The 20865-nt window shown below is 36.0% G+C and overlaps 1 protein-coding gene across 1 annotated transcript in view; it reads left to right on the top strand.

Moving 5' to 3' along the window:
• Nucleotides 1–20865, top strand: part of LOC145680683 (synaptotagmin-17-like) — a 734886-nt gene that overhangs the window by 700101 nt on the left and 13920 nt on the right. The window lies entirely within an intron of this gene.

Genomic DNA, 20865 nt, shown 5'->3' with positions numbered 1-20865 from the left:
GTATGTTTCTACGTACCTAGGTAATATTCGTAGTTCGTGATAATAAATCAAAAATCATGTAAGAATGATTAGATTCCATTCCATGTAAGTGAAGTGAATAAAATTCGCTACACAACAAAATGTCTATATTAAAACAAGAAGTTTTTATTCTTTCATTGCCATTTTTTCTGGGTTACACCGGTAAGTAATTATTGTTTGTAAATTGTATTAGATTGCTTTAAATTAATATACATAATGTCGTCATTATGTCGATAAAATCGTCATTTTTATCCTCGACTGAAACCTTATTAAGATTTCTCAGTGCTATCGTAAACAGTATATAATAATTAAGAAATTCAGGTGACTATAAGTGATCGTACGGAGTCGTGAAGCTTGACCTAGGTCTACCAATTTCAGCATCCGATAGAACGCAAGGGTGGATCTCGTTCTCAACCCGTATCCATAAAATTTTTGCCAGTATCATCTCTCGCGCTATTCGGAGGACATCTCCCAAGGGTACAGTGTTGTCGGATTGCCTCTAAGTTTCGCCAGTAGATACTTGACTTAGAATGGAAGAAATAGAAGTAGGGTTGCTTCCCTAAGACACCCATACGAGATATTAGAATTTTGTGCGAAATTTCGAGTTCATACGAATTTTATATGAAAGATATAGAAGGAATAACGCAAAATATTGCCCACAATAATATACTGGGATATTTGTTAATAAAATAGTAATTGCATCAAGACGTTTAGGTAGTACGCGTCTATTCATATCGTAAAATACGTACAAATTACTATGGGTTTTCAATATGTCTGCACTTGTATACATTCAAATGATTCATTAAGTCAAAAGATTCATAATATTGTTTTAGAGTATCCATATATGCCTAATTTGTTTGTTTGTTTGATTTTTTTCAAGTATGTCCTCTTTTTTTTTTTTTTTTTTTTTTTTTTTTTTTTTTTTTTTACATTCCTACAATTTGCTTATATGGCTCTTTTTAAATATAGTCCTAGTGAAATGTTTGGTACTTTAATTCAAAATTTTAATGTATTGCTTTTCTCTCAAATCTTACCCAATTAAATATATTGGAACTGTAGCACATATATTCGTATTAGAGAAACACAAGTTATTTTAGTACTGTCTATTCCTACTCAAAGAAATATGAATTAAAATCTTTAAAATACTGCCATTTGCTGTCATTGTGATTTTATTAATTTCAAACGTATCAACACAATAATAATAATAATAATAATAATAATAATAATAATAATAATAATAATAATAATAATAATAATAATAATAATAATAATAATAATAATAATAATAATAATATACGTAACCATTCTGCAAATATATCTTACTTTCATTTTACTTCATAGAATGCCTGATCAGTTTTCTACTTGTTACACACACAAAAAAGATGGATGGATGAATATGTAGTGACGAAAATAGGAATTATCACGTTCCATGTGACATGTGGTTTTCCTGAATTAATTTTCCACCTCAGTTCAGGTCACCAGTATGGTAAACAATTATCTGAATTATTGAATGGCATCACATGCTCATTTGGATTCTATCGCAGACACCTACACTCATCATGTTCCTAGCTCTGTAAATAATGAATACATAATTTTCACAAATGGATAAGACTCTAAAAATGACAAAGATTGGCATCTTTCGGAGTACATAATGAACTGAAGCGCACGGATTGTGTTATAATGATAGCAAAAGATGTAAAGATGATCAAAATTATTGTTATTATTATTATTATTATTGTTATTATTATTTTGCTTAACGCACCTCAAATTATTTACTTGTAAAGATAATTAATATAATAAAGAAAATACGACTATATGATTCAGTACTGACGAAATAATGCTTACTATGCGCTGTTGTAATCATAGATGTAATATGTCAAAACAGTGGTATAGCTGTATATCCAATTACAAATACATATTCCACGCAATCTCGTGGTGGCACAGTCCTAGAGAGTTTATCTCTGGTGCGTGAGGTCTCTGGTTCGATCCCAGCTCGCACCAAATGAGTTTTTATGACGGATAAATACCGTGTTAGTGAGATTTCTCGAAATTCTCCCATTTTCTCCCAATTTTGTCATTTCATCTTTCTCTCAGCCTCGGAGCAAAGTTGTAGGATGTTAAAATAAAAACATGTTTCACATATTTCAAATCTCGTGCAGCCTAATTCAACTTCAGCCTGATGAATTAGTGTTATTGACTGTAGGTTACTAAGTGAAACTAAGCGACAATGTGATGAGAAGAAACATTGATGAAAGCAATACGAGGTACATTCAAGTTCTAAGGTCCCGTTATTTAATCTTCACTCTGGAATAAAAACAGGTAGAAACGTTAGTCATTTTGAAAGACTCGGCCAACAGTTAGGTTACAGAGGCAAAATGGAAGCAAGGAAGTTGATAAAAAGTCTTGTGATACTGTCTAGCATTTAAAAGTGCCTGAAGACGACACATTCTTTTGATCGAAAACTAGTGTTTATTTTCCATTTTCTTTATTTGTGTGAAATGACGTACGTACGTATACGTAAATTGAGTGAGATAGTGTGTAATGGGCATGAAAAAAGTATGGAAGAGTTGTCTGGCACCATTGAGGCCCATGGGGTTTTGTGTTTGTCGGTTGGCATTTACTTAACTCGTCAGGAGGAAACAGATCTCCGACACAGCTATATATTAGCGTGAAGACCTTAGGCGCGGGAGGCCAGGGTTCTATTTACGGTTGGAGCACTCGTGGTTCGGATCCCATGTTACGCTGTAAGTTTACGTCTCATCCTTGGTGCCGAAAGGGAAGCTAAACTACAATCAATAATTTTGTGAAAACTTCCCTTACTGTTAAATCATCAAGCTGGATGATGTACAGAGCTCCCTCGTAGATAAGCGATTAGCGTGCGTGCCTTTGGTGTGGGAGACTCGGGTTCGATTCCCAGTGGGAACTCATCCCACTTTAAACTGTAGGTCTATGTCTCATATAACCTTGATGCTGAAAGGGACGCTAAACTCAAATCAAATCAAATCAAAACGATAATGATGTCCATATATCCTACGGACTATAGCCCAATAAAAATAATTTGGTCGCTAGGTTACCTAGAATTATGGCTAAATATTCAGTTAGAAACGTCATATAGCAAAATTAGGAAAGCAATTGTTTTAAATAGATGTCAGTAAAGTGTTGTGTTAGTTGATAGCTTCCTGCAATTTGAGCGTCTGAAACATTAAATCATTGCTGTCGAGCTATGCCTGTTCTATGGGCAATCGTTGCCTTTCCATAACTTGCTTTTTCCCATGTGACCACGTTGTCCGACCGACCAGCGTGTGTGTATGTGTGTATCAAGCTCTTTTCACTTTCACACATCCTACTTCTTACTGTCGCATCAATGAACTCAAATTTTTCACTTTCATGATGCTATCACCATGTGCCTGATTATTTGGTAATGAATTTCGAAAAGTTTCCTTTCACAAAAGTGGATAAAACTAAGGTGATCAACCGGCGGGAGCCCATGTGGTTCGGATCCCAAATTAAGTTGTAGGTCCATATCTCATATTGTAGGTCCATATCTCATTTAGCCCGTGCCTGGAACTTTCGAATGCTTCTTAGTGTTTGAAAATTTTGAATGCTATACTTGTGCATTTTGACCCCTCCTCGCCCCCCTGATTCCTATGTGTCTCGTTTTTGTAATTTCAAATTCTGGAGACCTTAGATAAAACGACCAATAACATTAAGATATTCGAACAGAAATACTGCCATCTTTTAGTATTTAAACGAGGTTACTATTATCTACGACAGCGTTCATCGTTGAGAGTTTCCAGTAAAAGGAAGCTGTATCACATGCTCTTAGAAAATGGACAAAAAGAAGTATTCTACAAACTCATAGTCTCACAAGAAACCTGTTACTCGAAGCACAAACACAGTAAATATCGCAACGCAAGAAATAAGCATTGGCCAGCAGATGACTGCAGATATGTGAGCTGAAGTCGAGCGTATATTGTCAAAAGCAGGCTCCAGCAAGAAGTAAACTTCTTTTACCATTGTTGTTGAGATGCACCCAAACCAGGAAGAACACTCACCAAAGAAGATTCCAACCAAGCAAACTCAACTTGTTCCGGTTTCAACCAGCAGCGCCTACCAAAGTATCTCGTCAGTCCGACATATCTCGCAAGAAGGGGCAAAATTCTCATTGGACCTTTGTTCGTCTAGTGATTAAGAAGATTCACACAATGCTATTATTGATTCTCGCTCCAAGCAAGAGAAGTTTTCCATTTCCGAGCAGACACTGCCTGCCTTCCGTCCAAGAGCCTGCCTCAAGTAACGTAAGGCTGCAACTCGATCCAACACGTGTGTGTTTCATGATTTGCCTGGATTCCTAAAAGACATTAGGATTTAAAGGATATAAAGTTTCCTCTATTAGGGTTACGCAGAATACAAAACAAGAATGACCGCTAGTTCGCCTTTTGGCAACAGGTCCCAGAGCAGTTGCATCTCTCACCGCATCAGCAATTACATACGAAGGAAAGAGACATAAAGTGGAGAAATCTCGTAGTGATCCCCTGCCTACTCTCTGCTGGCGCTGCTGTCAATACAACCTCACCCAGGAATATCGACTGGAAGCAGTTTGTTATCGCTGTAATGATGTTCACGGCCCGAAACTCTACTTCGATCTCCCTCTAAGAAAGGATTTTTATGTCACCTGCAAGAAGATTGGCCATCATGCAAGCTATGGATCCCGTTCTCTTTGACCATTTACTCCATAAGTTCATCGACCATCTCGCACAATCACTCTTGGTAGCATCTCTCTCTCTCTCTCTCTCTCTCCAAGGAAGCTCCTCTGGCCTTGTGGCTTTTCTCAGGATCCTCTTGTTTCATCTTCTAATTGTTAAACCCTACTCCTTCAGGAGATTCTCCTATTTACGTCGGTGGCGTACACTCCTACATAGAAGAAGTTATCAAGCACGCAATAGATGCTCTTAGAAGATGATGTCTTGGATTACCAGTGTTCTTGCTCGAGGTATTACCAACATTTCATAGCCAAAGAAGAAAATCATTCGAGCTACCTCACGCACTCTCCACCTCCAGCCAACAATATTTACCTCTATCCTAGGAGACATCTTTGTCTCCTTACACTAAGGAGGCAGCTAGACACAATCAGAATACCTCACCTCCTCTTTCTTGGGTAAATCCCAGGATTTATGGATATTGTTACGAGAATTAACCACTTTGGTCCTCAGCAAAGCCACTTTTAGTAACTCCTCGTCGACCATTGGACCAGCGGACCACCAATCGCCTTTCTCCTTCAGAATTAAAACGAAATCGTTCACATCCAGTACACCATCGGCTATCCTCTGAGTCCATGCACTATACCCACATCATAACTCATGTTGGACAAAGTAGCCACGGCTAGACGTCTGTTCCTCTCCATTGAGGGGACCGATTGACTTTCTAAATAGTAGTATGAGACAAATTATGCTACCATCAGAGCATTACCCAACTTAAAGAACTGGTAGGTCTTTTAAAACAACTCTTATATTTTTATCTCGTTCCTTCCCCTAAGAAAATAATAAAAATAAACTTCTTGTTATTCTGATTAATGTAATGTAATGAGATAAATTTCACTTGAAAATACAAGGCGCATAATTCAAAGAAGTAGAAATTTATTTTATAGAAGTACTTAAATAAGTTAAGAATATATTGCAGATCCGCTATTTTAAGCGTCAGTTGAAGTTCTTTTCAGTACTATAGTGATAGCATGGAGTCGTAAAGTAAGACTTAGATCTACCGATTTTACCACCAATAGAACGCGAGGGTGTGTTCCAATCGCCAATCCCATCCTTGAATGTTTTTCAGTCGTCTCTTGAGCTTTACGGACATCTTCAGTGTTGTCGGATTGCCGCTAAGTTTATTTTGTTCTTATTTTTGTGTCGCTGTTTTATATTTTCGCTGTTATTACTATTTCTATTCATTGTTACCGTTCGTGTTATAGCTCTTTAAGTGCTGTTTTTCTGTCGCTCGTTTACCACGTCTTCAAAGTTTGGCAACATAATCGGTGCTTTTCTGCTGTTTGACGTTTTCTCAAATGTGCGTTCGGAAATCAGATCCACGAATCGTCCCGAAATCTTCCGATGTATCATACGTGAAGCAAAGCGGTTCTACGTGTATGATTGGTGTAGAGCCCAGGGTTCACGAGTCGTTGCGTTTGCTACAACTATGTGTACGCATAATTGCCCATGAGTTTCACATAGATTACTCAATACTAGTATAATAATTGTTTAGTTTAATTCACACTAATAACAAATAGAATAGCGACAAAGTAATAAACATTCTCAGTGATGGCTCTTTAGAGAAGTCAAATCGGAAGAAATTAATATCTCAGTGGTAGAGCGTTCAGCTCTGGTGCATGGGGTCTTTGGTTCGATCCCAGCTCGCACCAAGTGAACTTTGTGGTGAACAAACACCGTGTGCATGGGGTTACCGGAAATTCTCCCACTTTCTTCATTCCACCATTCCATTCATTTCTAATCATCAACGTGGTATAATTTTGGGACGTCAAACTTAAAGATTTTATGGCTACGAGCGGGAGGGAAGAAAGTTAAATATGTTCCATACTTTGTATATAAGAATGAGATAAAATATTATCTTTTAGCAGATGACTTCCCTCAAGAGACATCATTGAACGTATTGTGCTTGGTAAATCATTTTGAAAGTACATATTTACACCAATATGCTGCATTCATTATGCTTGTTAGTTCTTATTAATAAAAGGAGAAAAGATAACAGTATCAAAGTTAAGTTTACCACGAAAAGTTCTCTAGTTTACCTTAGAGAGATTATGACTGAGAAAGGAATTCCCTCGTCACCTACAGCAGAGAATAATGAAACAACCTCATTAAGCGGATATTGAAGCAGTTTATACAACATTAACTTCAAGCCTAATGAGCCACAATTTCAGCCACACGTAGGAGTTAATTTCATTAATAAACGGATGTTTACAATTAAAATTCAGTAATTACTATCATAATATAATATTCTACTAAGGAATTACATTTCATAGGAAATTGTTCTAATGTAGAACTATAACTTAAATAAATGAATATCATCACAAAAAATACCATTAAATAGGCTATTATACTAACACAAAAAAACACTGACAGTAAATACTAACACAAGAAATACTAACATTAAATACTACACAACAAACACTAACATTAAACACTAACACAAGAAATACTAATATTAAATACTGACGTTAAATACTAACACAAGAAACACTAACATTAAATACTAACACAAGAAATACTAACATTAAGTACTAATACAAGAAATACTAACATTAAATAATAACATAATAAACAGTAACATTAAATACTAACACAAGAATTACTAACATTAAATACTAATACAAGAAATACTAACATTAAATAATAACATAGTAAACAGTAACATTAAATACTAACAAGAAATACTAACGTTAAGGTTGCTTTAAAGAGACAATTTTTGTCGATAGGTGGCACTACAGTTTTTATATCTCTCCCATGTATTTTTTTATCTTTCACGAAAATTCACGATTTCTTACAAATTTCAACCTACAGACTTCAAATTTTTAGAAAAGGAACTTCATAATCTATCGAAGACAACAATCCGTGTCAATTTTTTATTTAGAATTTTCTTCATTGTTGAAATGGCTTGATTATTGAAACGGATATCCAAACCTTTAATAATTGAACTGTTTCAAAAATAAAGAAAATTTTAAATAAAAAATCGGCACGGATTGTTCCCTTTAATAGGTTATGAAGTTCCTTCTCTAAAAATATGAAGTCTCTAGGTTGAAATTTATAAAAGAAATTGTAAATTTTCGTGAAAGGTAAAAAATACATGGGAGAGATATGAAGACTGTAGGGACATCTATCGGCAAAACTTGTCCCTTTACACTAACCTTAAATACTAATACAAGAAATATTAAAACTAAATACTAACATTAAATACTGACACAAGAAACACTAACATTAAATACTAACACAACAAACACTAACATTGAATAGTAACAAAACACACTTATACAAGACACACTAACATTAAATACTTACACAAGAAATACTAACATAAGAAATATTAACATTAAATAATAACACAAGAATTACTAACAGTAAATAATAACACAAAAATTACTAACAGAAAATACTAACATTAAATAGTAACATAAGAAACATTGAATACTAAATATGAAGCATAATCGATACCACGCTAAAGTAAGGAATTCTCTTATGTAACTCAGAGCTTTTTTCATGGCTACCCAGATTCGATTCCTTAAAAGAGGTCATATGGTGCGGATCTTTCGTTCGGTTGTAGGTCCTCCAAGTGACGTTAGCTTCCAATTGAATTGTTGAATTTGAATACAGTTTTGAGCACTGTAGAAACAAATAGTTCTTTCTACGTTTTGTTTCTGTTGTAGTAGTTTTACGTAATAGTTTTATATTGTATAGTAATTTGATAACTGCAATGAGTATTAAAGATATTTCATGTTATCGTAAGACAATTATACATACCACTAATACAAGTTAGTTGACTTGTTTTGAAATTATTGGCTAATGAACACAAATAGGGCTTTAAAAAACACTTTTGATAGTACGTGCAGACTACAAAAGTGTTAGTTTAAATTCAAAGTTTCTCATAATATCAGCTTTTTGGTTTTACAAATGTAATACAAGTTCAGAAAAGTATTACAAGTATTGCGTTACTTGTGTCGCTGTTAGGAGTGGAGTGTGTATGTCATCATTAGGAATATGTCCCTCACTATCCTGTCCTGTCCTGTATGTTTGTCGTTGTTAATGACCTCTGAGTCGCATAAAAAATTCCTTACTTTAGCGTGATATCGATTTCATATTTAGTATTCAATGTTTCTTATGTTACTATTTAATGTTAGTGTTTTTTATGTTAGTATACTAATTACTTAACAATTATTTTTACATACACAGTAATCAATAAACTAAATAAACAATTTATTCCAGTAGAATAAGTAAACAAACTATTCCAGTAAAATAAATAAATAGTCTATTGCAGTAAAATAAATAAGTAAATTTGTTCCAATAAAATAAATAAACAATTTATTCCAGTAGAATAAATAAATAATCTATTCCAGTAGTATAAATCAATAAACAATTTATTCCAATAGCATAAATAAATCTATTCCAGTATAGAATAAATAAATAAGCAATCTATTCCAGTAAAGATTATTAATTATTATTGGTAATGAGAACATACCTTTTTAATACTACATAATAAATTAATTTTTTCTCGATTTTCTTGAAAACTATGCGTGAGAAATTTACTTCAGGATAAGAGATGGCGTAGATATGAAAGGGGGTGTTTGTTTTGTGTGCTTGGTTTTTGGATTTATTTACCAGTATTTTATAGTTGCTTATTATATCATTTGGACCATTTCTTAATTAAATTCAATTTTCTGTGTGCAAACACTCAAGAAAGTTAATAGTGACAAATTTGCATATAATAAGCAAAATAAACAAACAAATGACATCTTAATTAATGACTAAAATTAATTAACTTACTATATATAATCAATTCAACTTATTATTAATTATATACTCCTTAATACAGGGTGCGGCACGTAAAACCGGCCCGTAAAGTGAACACATAAAATGAAATGTCATGTATTGAATATGATTAACTACCACACATAAATGAAATGTAATGTATTGAATATGACTCAATCTCCTGGTTGACTTTCGAGGACTTCTTGTCATTATCTCCTCCACCTGCATCTTTAATTCAGGTGTGCAGACAGATGGTCGTCTGTTCCTGGGAGCATTTTGAACCGATCCTGTACGCCGCCATTTTTCAATCAATTCCTGAATGGTGCTTTTTGCTGGCACAGAACGTCCTGAAAATTTCTCCCGAAACAAATTATTTCTTTTCACAAAAGATCCAGTGAGAATGAACCCTTCAACAATGGCAACACGCTCGGGTATCGAATACGGCATTATCACACACTGACACTCACCCGGCTTAACACAACGAGGCCTTTTTCTCAATTGGTTTCGACAAGTTTCACTGGCTGCGGCTGCACGTAACTGCTGCAGGTCACGTAAGTCGACCCGACCTCGACACGCCATCTCTTGGTAGGAGATTATTTAAGTGTTGCCAAAAAACACAATATACCAAAATATTACGACGGGCCGGTTTTACGTGCCGCACCCTGTATTTCAGGCAATACGACAATTTGTTCGTGCCAATATGTAATTCTGTTTATAAAAATAATGTATTAATGTGCTCATTCAATTTAATTATTTATTCTTGATACATAATGCAAATAGCGGCGGACTATATTATATATTATTAATAAAGTGTACAATGGAAGATGTAACAATTACATTTTATAACAATTTTAACTTAAAGATAGTATTAACATAAGACAGTTATACATTTGTAGCACATACGAACAACATAACTGGTGCACCTACTCTTATCACCAATAAAGGTGGTGATGAATGAATGAATAAAAATTACTTTCAAGCATGTACTTCAAATTGTGAGCCTCATTGCTATCCAGCTCAGGCCCGCAACCAGCCACAGAGGTTTGGGGGGGCCATGGATATGTTAGGGGGACCAAGTCATTAAAAGTTCTCTTGCACATATCTAAATTGTGTTTTTTGTGTTGAGGTCTGAAGGAGTCACGAATAATTTAGGGGGACCAGGCCCCCCTAGCCCCCTCTAGTTGAGGGCCTGGTCCTGCTTGTGGAGATCAGGTTAACCAGCGTGGCCTGTATAGCCTTTCATGTGTGAAGAGCGCTGGTAGATACGACACTCCTCCCTTAATAATATAATATTACGAGCCCTTAACACTGCTGGAATTTCTTCAATACGGGAATCTTTTTGTTGCTGTCGTTCTGATGGAAAGCGACCCGATGGCATGACATTGGTTCTATGGATGAGAGATAAATGCTTATTATGGGACTTCACATGCGCTGATGCATACGCTCATTCAAGTCTTCCTCTATCTGTAATGAACTCTGGAGCTGTTGCTAATCGCAGAGAAGCTGAAAAACAAAGAAAATACAACCATCTTCTCGAAAATTTTCTTTACACCCCAATTGCTATTGTGTCTAGTGGCGCTTCGGGTGCAAGACGTCTTGAATTTATTAGGGAGGTAGGAAGACGCATTTCTCGTGTTTCCGACGAAGTGCGTTCTACATCTTTCCTAATACAGCCGTTTGTATCCAACGTGGCAACGTGTAGTCGGTCCTTGGCAGTTTACCACTTGCTAAGGAACTGGATGAAGTGTTTGTTTCGTAATAAGAATAGACGTTTAATTTAATTTAATTTAATGCCTTTTGAAAACTTTGTTGTAATATCTTGCGTTCATTAATGCTGTTCATATGAGATTTGGAAATATCGCAGAAGAAATGTAGGAATTTGTTAAATGTTTCATGTATAATAAATTGGCCGAACCTTTCAAGCTAGTTATGTTGTTCAGCTCGATGTCATGTTATGATTATATAAAAATTATAAATTAAGTGTTAATCGTAATTTTGGGCTATACCTCATTAATCATTACTGTGTGCTTTTGTCTTCAGGTGTCATAATGAAAAGGTTGGTAAGAGTTTACTTCAGTATGGTATCTCTTTTGCAATCAATTTAGCAATCTAATAATAAGTACCATCTTATCTCATAAGCTTCTATTCCAACAGTAAGTGGCAAATCAACCGCTTCCGGTTTCACCGCTGATATCGACAGAGTAATAACGGTAATACATAGCGAAAAGCTGTTTTCTGCAATCAATTCATCGACGCTCAATCTGGAAGAGGTAGAAATTTACTATCACTTCCGGTGTCAATATTAATTGAAAAAAGTCATACTATTGAAGCATTCCTTCACGTGGTGTACGCGTGGCTGTACTACTTGGTTCGTTGTAAGCTAATAATATTGGTCGAATCTTACGCACAGTGCTAAATATGTCGTGAAGTATATGGGAACGGAAAATAAGGAGAAATGTTTCGGAATGTTTAAACATAGCTTGAAACCCTTAGTCAACACGAGTTTTTTTTTTTTTTTTTTTTTTTTTTTTTTTTTTTACCGTTAGCGGATGAGAGCAGCACGTCTTCGCCAATTGCATCCTCTTCGTTCGCTTCACAGCCGATTAGTTCCGCTCGAGGGACCAAAGTACGTAGTGACGCTCGATCTCCTTTTCCGGTGGCACCAATACTCAGCTCTTCCCCTTCCTCACGCAAGCACAATTACTACCCAACCATCTCCAAAGGAAATAAATCAAGATTGACGGAGAATTACTTTTAAAAAAAAGATTTTTTTGAAAAAACGAAAGAGAGAGTTAATAGAAGGAGATAATGAAAAAAGTGGATCTGTGAGTTATTGGTTATCAAAGCAATGTCAGCTAGGTTATAAAAAGTAAATTTAATTATGAATTTCAGTGATTGATTATTACTTTACTTAACTTCAATCTATGATCGTTCAATTTCATCAAATATTTAGGTTCTCCATTTTTTTTTTAATGGATTTATAAATCACCCAAGTTTACACATTGGTATCTTCAACTGAAAAGGGCAAGTTCATATAAGGTGTACTAGAATCAACCCAATGGTATGAGCTGGAAACATTAATGTTATTGTTTGTAAAGTTTTGCTTCCCTTACTAGCACTAAGGATATATGAAACGTAAATCTAGAGTTTAAGGTGAAATCCTAACCAAAGTAACGCGTTCAATGTTGTTCTACAAGGAATCAAATTTGGGACCCGTGCACTAAACAAACAAAAAAAGAAAAATGCGCACTAGCCTTTAGACCAGTAGGGATGCCAGCTGGGAACAGGTCCAAAAATTAAAATACATACCGGTTTTGCACACGGTTTGTCGAAAGACTTTCAGCGAAATTATCTTTAGATATGATAATGAAATCCTTCGATTTTACGTCCCACGATTATGCCGTGTTGGTAAAGAAAAGTGTGATGAAAATGAAAAATCTTGAAATTTTTGAGTTTTACGTCCCATAGTTGTGGTGTGTTGGTTAAAGGAGACGGTGATGATGAGAAATGAATGAAATGCTGGAATGAAAAAATTGTGAGAAAACGGGAGAACCCGAGAAAACCCTAGCACACGATGTTTGTCCACCACAAAGCCCACTTTGTCGAGCTGGGATCGAACGAGAGACCCCACACACACCAGAGATGAACGCTCTAGCACTAAGCCACCGTGGTCCCTAATTAGAATGAATGAAATGCTGGAATAAAGATAGTAGTATAATCCTGAGGAAATCCATCCACGTGCCGTTTGTCTACTACAAAGTCCACTTAACACGAAATGGGATCGAACCAGGAACCCCGTGCTCCAGAAGTGAACGCTCTATAACTAAGCAACCGCGTTAGATGTGATAAGTGTTATCACCAAAACAATAAGAAAGTTCTATGATACTGTATCATGGCTTAAGAAATTCACAGAAGCACAAGTGCAGCAGTGTATTATCCTTGTTGGGAAACCTACGTAATATGCACCTTTTGGGACATTATAAGCGAGCAACATGTTTTGGCTATATGAGACGCATCAATTCCTACTTTTTTTTTCGTTTGCTTTTAATTTGAATATTTTGATTACTGTCCAAAAATGTAGGGTCTGTATTCATCCCTGTTAATTGATGCCCAATTTCCTAATAAAAGGTACAAAACTACGTTTTTCATATACATCAGAAATTGCATTGGTTTGATGCAACTATCCATAGTCTTCCCTATCCTAAGCCACACTTTTCATTTCCTTTTGCTTTATCCCCTTACATTTGTATTATTTAGTCCATATATTTCAATCGCACCCTTCTTGGAAGTATGTTTCCTTCTGTATATCCCCCACAGCCAAAAGCTTGATTCATTCTCCATGTCTCATAATACGTCCAATTATTCTAGCCTTTGTTTTTGAAACTATCTTTAATATACACTTTCTTTTTCCTCCTTTCATTCATCTAATTCTAATTTTCATTTTTCTTTAGTACCACATTTCAAAGGATCCTTCCTTTTTCTTCATCTTCTAATATTCATGATTCACACTCATATGACGCCATACTACTTACATATACGTTCATTAGCATTTTCTTCAGATACAGTGAGCAAAAAAGTATTCGTCTCAAAGCACACACAATCTTTGTCTCATATATTTAAGGAAAGAAGATTTTATCGCACAATAGAGTTAGTAGTAGAGCGTTGGCTCAATGGTAGAGCATTCACCTCTGGTGCTTGGGGTCCCTGGTTCGATCCCAGCTCGCGCCGTGTGGAGTTTGTGGTGGACAAACACCGTGCTCGTGGGTTTTTCTCGGGGTTTTCCCGTTTCCTCTCACTTTCTTCATTTCTCATCATTACCGTCTCCTTTAGCCTAACCGGCATAACGGTGGGATGTAAAACTAAAGATTTCATTTCATTTTCAATTTGGGGTGGCTAAGTCTATTTTTTATAGAAGATTTCGACTTATAAAATAGCTGCAGAAAATAATTATTAATATTGACGACTTTTTTTCGTGATTTTAAAATGAACATTTGAAGACTTGCTTACAAACCTCTGCGAATAACTTGTCTTTATGTAATCAAGCATTATTAGTTCGAAGCATTTTTGACATTTCCGACTTGGTTCCCATACAACATTGCAAGCTCGTGCTGGCCCACCGGGACATGTCCCGGTGCGCCCTCCGAAACATCACACTATAAAAAAATGATACAAGTTTATTTTGTAAAAATAATAAAGCTATTGATAAAGAACCCGTGGTAAGTACAGTGCACTCTTTACATAGGGCGCCCTTGTGAAACCACATCAAAGATAAACGATTTAATTTATTCTTCTGTATGACAGTTCTGTACAATGAATACGTACTACAGCGTATTGCTGTTGGTAAAGAACCCGTGAAGGTTACAATGCGCCCTTGCAAACCCACATCAAAGTAAAACAGTTTTATTTATTCTTCTGTATAGCTCAGTTCTGTACAATAAATACATACTGTTACTGTTGATTAAAAAAAAAAAAAAAAAAAAAGCCGTGAAAGGTATAATGTGCTCTGCGCGTAGAGCACCCTGCGAAACATCACATTATAGATAAGTAGTTTTAGTTGTTCCATATGCCAGGTTTGTGTAGTAAATTCATATAGTGGCTGTTGGTAAAGAACTTGTGAAGGATAAAGTACACCCTTATAAAAGACGGACTGCGAAATATCACATTTAAATATTTTTTAAAAAATCTTCTGTATATCAGTTTTGTATTATACATTCATACAGTTGCTGTTGGCAGAGAAAAGTTAAAATCAGAAGACACAAGGATCATTAAAATATATGAAGTAATTATAAATTAAAGTTTACAATAAAAAAAATTTAATGTAACATATCCATTTTCTCAGTTTCGCCGAGCTACGCTGTTTTTCATTCCCAGATGTTATTTCACATGTTGTCCATGAACTTGTTTAATCTCTGTATCCTTCAGGTATTTTCCCATAACACAAGCTAAATGGGATGGCGACGTATGGAAGTGCTGTGTAACAGGATAAGAAGTGTTGCGTTCAACGGTAGAGGGTTGTGTCGATCACGGTCGTTTAAAAGTGTAGACATCGGTGTTTAAGCAAATTGATTGTGTTAGTATGTATATGCCTGCGCAATGGCAGATTACTCTGTTCACGAGCTGGCCGATATGCACCTTATTTATGGAGACACAAGGGGAAATAGCCCATAGGCGACGCGTTTATATCGTGACCGTCGCCCTCAAAGGAGAGTAACTTTCCCTGTATTTTTTTCACACCTACAGAGAGATAGGATCTTTTCAATTTCCCCTACGTGAAATAGGAGGAACTTGCACCATTTGGGCAGTTGAATTTAAATACAGGGTACTGGGAATGATCAAAGACGGCCCTGAAACTAGCAGTAGCCATGTGTTGGGCGCAAAAATCCACATGCCACTCTATTGAACGATCAGCAGCAGAGATTTAGTGTAAGCGTGCGGTGAGGTATGGTGGATAATTTTGTGGTAGAACTGTATTTATTACCGACCCGCCTGTGAAGGAGTACGCATCTTTTATTTTAACGTAATGTTCTCCCAAAATTGTTAGAACACGTGGCCTTCAACATAAGACATCAGATGTGATCCCAGCATGATAGAGCACCTGCAGATTTTGACAGGAATATGCAGACCTATCTAAATGAAACATTCCCAGATCATTGGATTGGGAGAGAAGGACCTGTGTTATGACCACTCCGTTCACTATACCGCACGCACCTTGATTTCTTTTTTTTGGGGGGGGGGGGTATGAAACACTTTTTCAGCCACGACAGCCGAAGAACTTGTTGCTCGAGTTAATATAGTTGAGGCAGTCATCCCCGAAATTACAGGTGTGCTTGACCGCACGCGGAAAAATTTCTTTCGCCGATGTCATCTTTGAAATGCGGTCAACGTCGACAGTATCAGACTGAGAACTGTTATTCCTCACAGCTGTCTCCTGTACACATACGTATTGCACAAATACTGCAAAGTACCTTTGAGTATTTCACAGTTAACCTACTTTGGACGAAACGAAATAAATCGGTAGTTTGAAACTGCATTTCATTGTATCATTGTGCAACACGCGCAACAGCTTGTGTTTCATCAAAGTTTCAGTGCTTCTCTGCGCATTACGAGGAAGAAATCTTTTAATGCAGCTTACTTTCGCCCAAATTGTATTCTCATAATTTGTGGGAGCCACTGTTGTCAAGTGAAGACTCCTTTGTACTCTCGTTCATCATACATGATATTTGCCGCCTGACTGTCTTCTGCACACTCGTTATAAACATAATCTGGATCAAAGTTATTTTTTACATTTTCATACACTCTTAACTTGGACAGGAAGCTGTTCATTTATCATTCGTTACCATTAGCCTAGAAGATATAACTATGATATGTTAAAGACTTCTTTCCATTTAAATTATTCTTCCGAGAGTTTATTCTTTGCTGAGACAAAATAGATCAATCACACATGTGTATCTCTCTTTCTTTCGAATTCGAAGTGTTCTAATTTGAACGATGTACTATTATTTTTAATTGTTGAAATATTGTACTTGATTATTATTCATTTTCCCTATTCAACATTTGATACTCCAAGAATACTCGAAGGAATACTCCACTATCTTTGGGAGTCATCCTTGCACCGCCCCCGTACTACATCCGATTGTATACCAATTCAATGTACGGCTAAAAATAATGGACATTCCCTTTTGCCCGATTTCCATCCGACATTTTATTCTTCAAATGGTTGTTTTTGCACTTTTTCGAAAATTTTCGGGTGGTCATAGCTTAGAGGCATTTCTACACGCAGGTTGGTGTATACTTTTCGTTTTCGTTTTATGTTGGGGACAGGAATCACCTCCAGGCGTTTACTACATTGATTAAATTACACCACACTCACACACACACACACACACACACACACATATATATATATATATATATATATATATATATATATATATATATATATATATATATATATATATATATATATATATATATCGTATTCATCTTAGTATGGGCGCCCTTTTGGTAGACTTGTCCACCACCCTCGTTAGCATCCCAGCACGGGCCTGCAACATTGTCACCATTCTGCAATCACGCTGTGTTTTCTGTTACTCCATACTCTCAAGTCTTTCGTTGAGAAGTAAAATGCATTAATGTGACACACGTTAGCTGTAGAATCGTAAAATAAAGTGAGTATTAGACTTCTTGCGTTGTGAACTTACAATTTTTGTGCATTTTTAAAAATCTTGAATAAAAATAGAATCTGGCCGAAACAGACATTTATTATTATTAATCCACATTGCAGTTTTTGGAATAAATCATCAGAGTTTCGCCTCTATCAGAGACGTTATGTGATTTATGATATATTACCGAAACTATCGACTTTTAGACTGTAAACTCGTCCTTTAGTGAGCTTTGAGCACTTTTAGTTAGAAGGAATTTTGATATCAGTTTCTTTTCTTTATTTTTGTTTGTTGTAATTAACGAAAGAGACGATGACTTGGGCAAGTATACAACTTGGCTACTCCCTCAGAATCTTTCTTTGTTTTCTGTTACCCCTTCCTCTCCAGCGCAAAGCAATTCAAACTTCTCGGTTGCAGAGCTTCTGTTGAGAGGCACAAGTAATAGCTACAGCATTACGGATAGTAAGTACTTTGGCTGAAAAGCACGAGTTAAATTGAAGTAAGTATTAGATTTTTAATTTTTTTCCCATTTATGAAACTCATATCGCGTAAGTAACCTATTTTATAGTGTTAATTTGTTGGAAATATAACTTCGAAACAGGAGTGTCATTTATGACTGCGGGAAGACAATTGCTCCACTTGAGTTTGATATACTTTTTAAAGCATAGCATAATAATATATGAATGAAAAACGTGAAATTCTACTATCTGAGTGGACTCTGTCCCCCCTCCCCTCGGAGCAAAACCTGAAATGACACTACTACTTCAAATAAGAACATAAGTACAAAAACATTGGGAAAAGATCCCAGAATTCAAAGATTGATTGCGTCCTGTAAACCAGGGCCGTGCCGTGGAAAATCAGCGCCCGGGGCGAGAGTATACGACGGCGCCCCCATACATATATTCGAAGCAATTTTTCCTATCTTTTTTCCTTTTTTCTCCCGAATTTTACGTCCCCCTTACTTCGGCGCCCGGGGACGTCGCCCCGCTCGTCCCCCCCCCTACGGCACGACCCTGCTGTAAACAAGTATGTGACTTGAACATAATATTAGTAATGTAATAGTAGTAGTAACACTAGATCTTGCCCTTATTAAAAACATGATATATAAATTACGTTGTACATCTGAAACTGTTCATAATTATAGACAAGTAGTTTCACGAATATTTTAAGTGACTCTTCATTCAACATTACAGTCATTTCACCTCTCGTTTAGCGACTTTCTTTGAGAAATACTGACAACACTGCAATCGTGACGCTTAGTACGGTATATCAAAAGATTTCCGCTATTAGCCTTCCATAGCCAAATTAAATTTTAAAGTACCCAGACTCTCCTTGCTCTACAGCAAAATGTACTGAGGTTTGGTTTATAACTACAATTAATCTTCCTAACTTCCTACTTCGTATTTATTTTTACTAAATATTCAAACGAACGTAAAATATTGCCTGTTTTATTAATTTGGAATTGCGGACATTAACATTAATAGTAACAAAATCATTGAAAGACGCAATTGTCCACATTTCTTTTTGAAAGCATTATTTATTTATTTTTTAATCCAGTCTGCAAAATCATTGTGAGTGTAAATGTATGCACCATTGCCGGTTAAGTGATCGGTGATTTGTTGATTTGTAGGTAATACTCGCACCAACAGCAAACAGTTGCTCTATGCCACTTTATATTATTTCCAGGTATAAACCTTTAATTAAAACAATCAATTTTTCATGATAGAGCGAGATGTTTCCGAGCAGAAGATTGCATCACAGTCGTGGTGGCTTTAGGATCAAATATTTCATAACCTGCTTTACTATTAACAAATCTCTGAAATTCTGGATTTTTAGATTCGATAACCTCGTTGCGCACATACATCATTTCTTTCTTACTTACAGTTAGGGATTTAGATTTCTGGACTTTCGGCATCTATGGTCATTTAGCCCATCATGTTTGAGGAATGACGTCCTTCGGCAAGCACACTATCCGGGGAAAGGGAAGGAAGGAAGCGGCCTGGGACCTATGAGTTAGGTACCACCTCGGCATTTGCCTGGTGTGAATGAGGAAAACTCAGGAAACCTCATTCAGCGTTTTACACTTTTTCGACCGAGTGCCCCCACTGGGAATCAAACCCGAGACCGTTCGCCTTACTTTCATAATCTCAATGGAGGTTTTATATCCTCAGGTACAGACCTAGTTCCAAGTCATTTACATCTCTAAGTAATATTGTTAATAGTTATTTTATATCAGTAAATTTAACGTAAAAAATGATGAAAATGATGGGAGGGATAATGGAAGATGGCGAATGAGTCTCCTTTTCGTATTTATGACTTAAGAAACTTCAGCACGTAGTAGATGTTCATAATTTCTTTACTTCTTTGACACCAATTAGAGTTTCTTTCATCAGGTGCAGACCTAAGTCTTAGTGATTTATATTACTGAGTTTTGTTATTGCTTTCTGATAAAATAATTTTAATGCAAAAATTGATTTTAATTAAAAAAAAATAGTAGATAATGATGAAAGATGGCTGATGAAACTTGGTCCCTATTCCATAATTTGGATTGTAATTTCCTTGTTATTACAATACTTGATACTATTGGATAAAGGAGATTAGAAGTTGTTTGAACTTAAGAGTTCTGGTGAAAATGAAAGTAGGTATGCCTTAGATATGGCTGCCCGCAGCGAGAGGCAAAAGAGGGCAGTAGCCCCGCCTGAATTTTCAAAGATTGTTTACCATTTGAAAGTACGTGTAACGACAAATTTGCTTACTTACATACTATACTACTTAATATATGTATTTATATTAAGTACTATAGTCCTATGCGGAGTTTACTTACTGTAGCCTAGATAATAAGGATATATGCATAAATAATGAATTATGTGCACGGGTGCTACGATGTGTATGTATTCGTGCCTGTGCCTCTTCCTCCTCCCCAACCTTTCTCCTTGAAATAATCCTGCAGGCGTCCTTGACGTTAGTTACAAGATATGGTAGTGCTTTAAAATGAAATCTTTAATAAGTTTTACGCCACACGGTTATGACGACTAGGCTAAAGGAGACGGTGATGATGAAAATGGTGGAAAGAAGAAAGTGGGAGAAAACGCAAGAACTCCGAGAAACCCACAAACACAGTGTTTGTCCTCCACAACTTTCACTTGGTGCAAGCC

The sequence above is a fragment of the Thermobia domestica genome, chromosome 3 (assembly GCF_964235325.1).
Source record: "Thermobia domestica chromosome 3, izTheDome1.hap1.1, whole genome shotgun sequence".
Classification (NCBI taxonomy): domain Eukaryota; kingdom Metazoa; phylum Arthropoda; class Insecta; order Zygentoma; family Lepismatidae; genus Thermobia; species Thermobia domestica.
The sequence above is the reverse complement of the archived record's forward strand: the minus strand, read 5'-3'. Positions and strand labels throughout refer to the sequence as shown.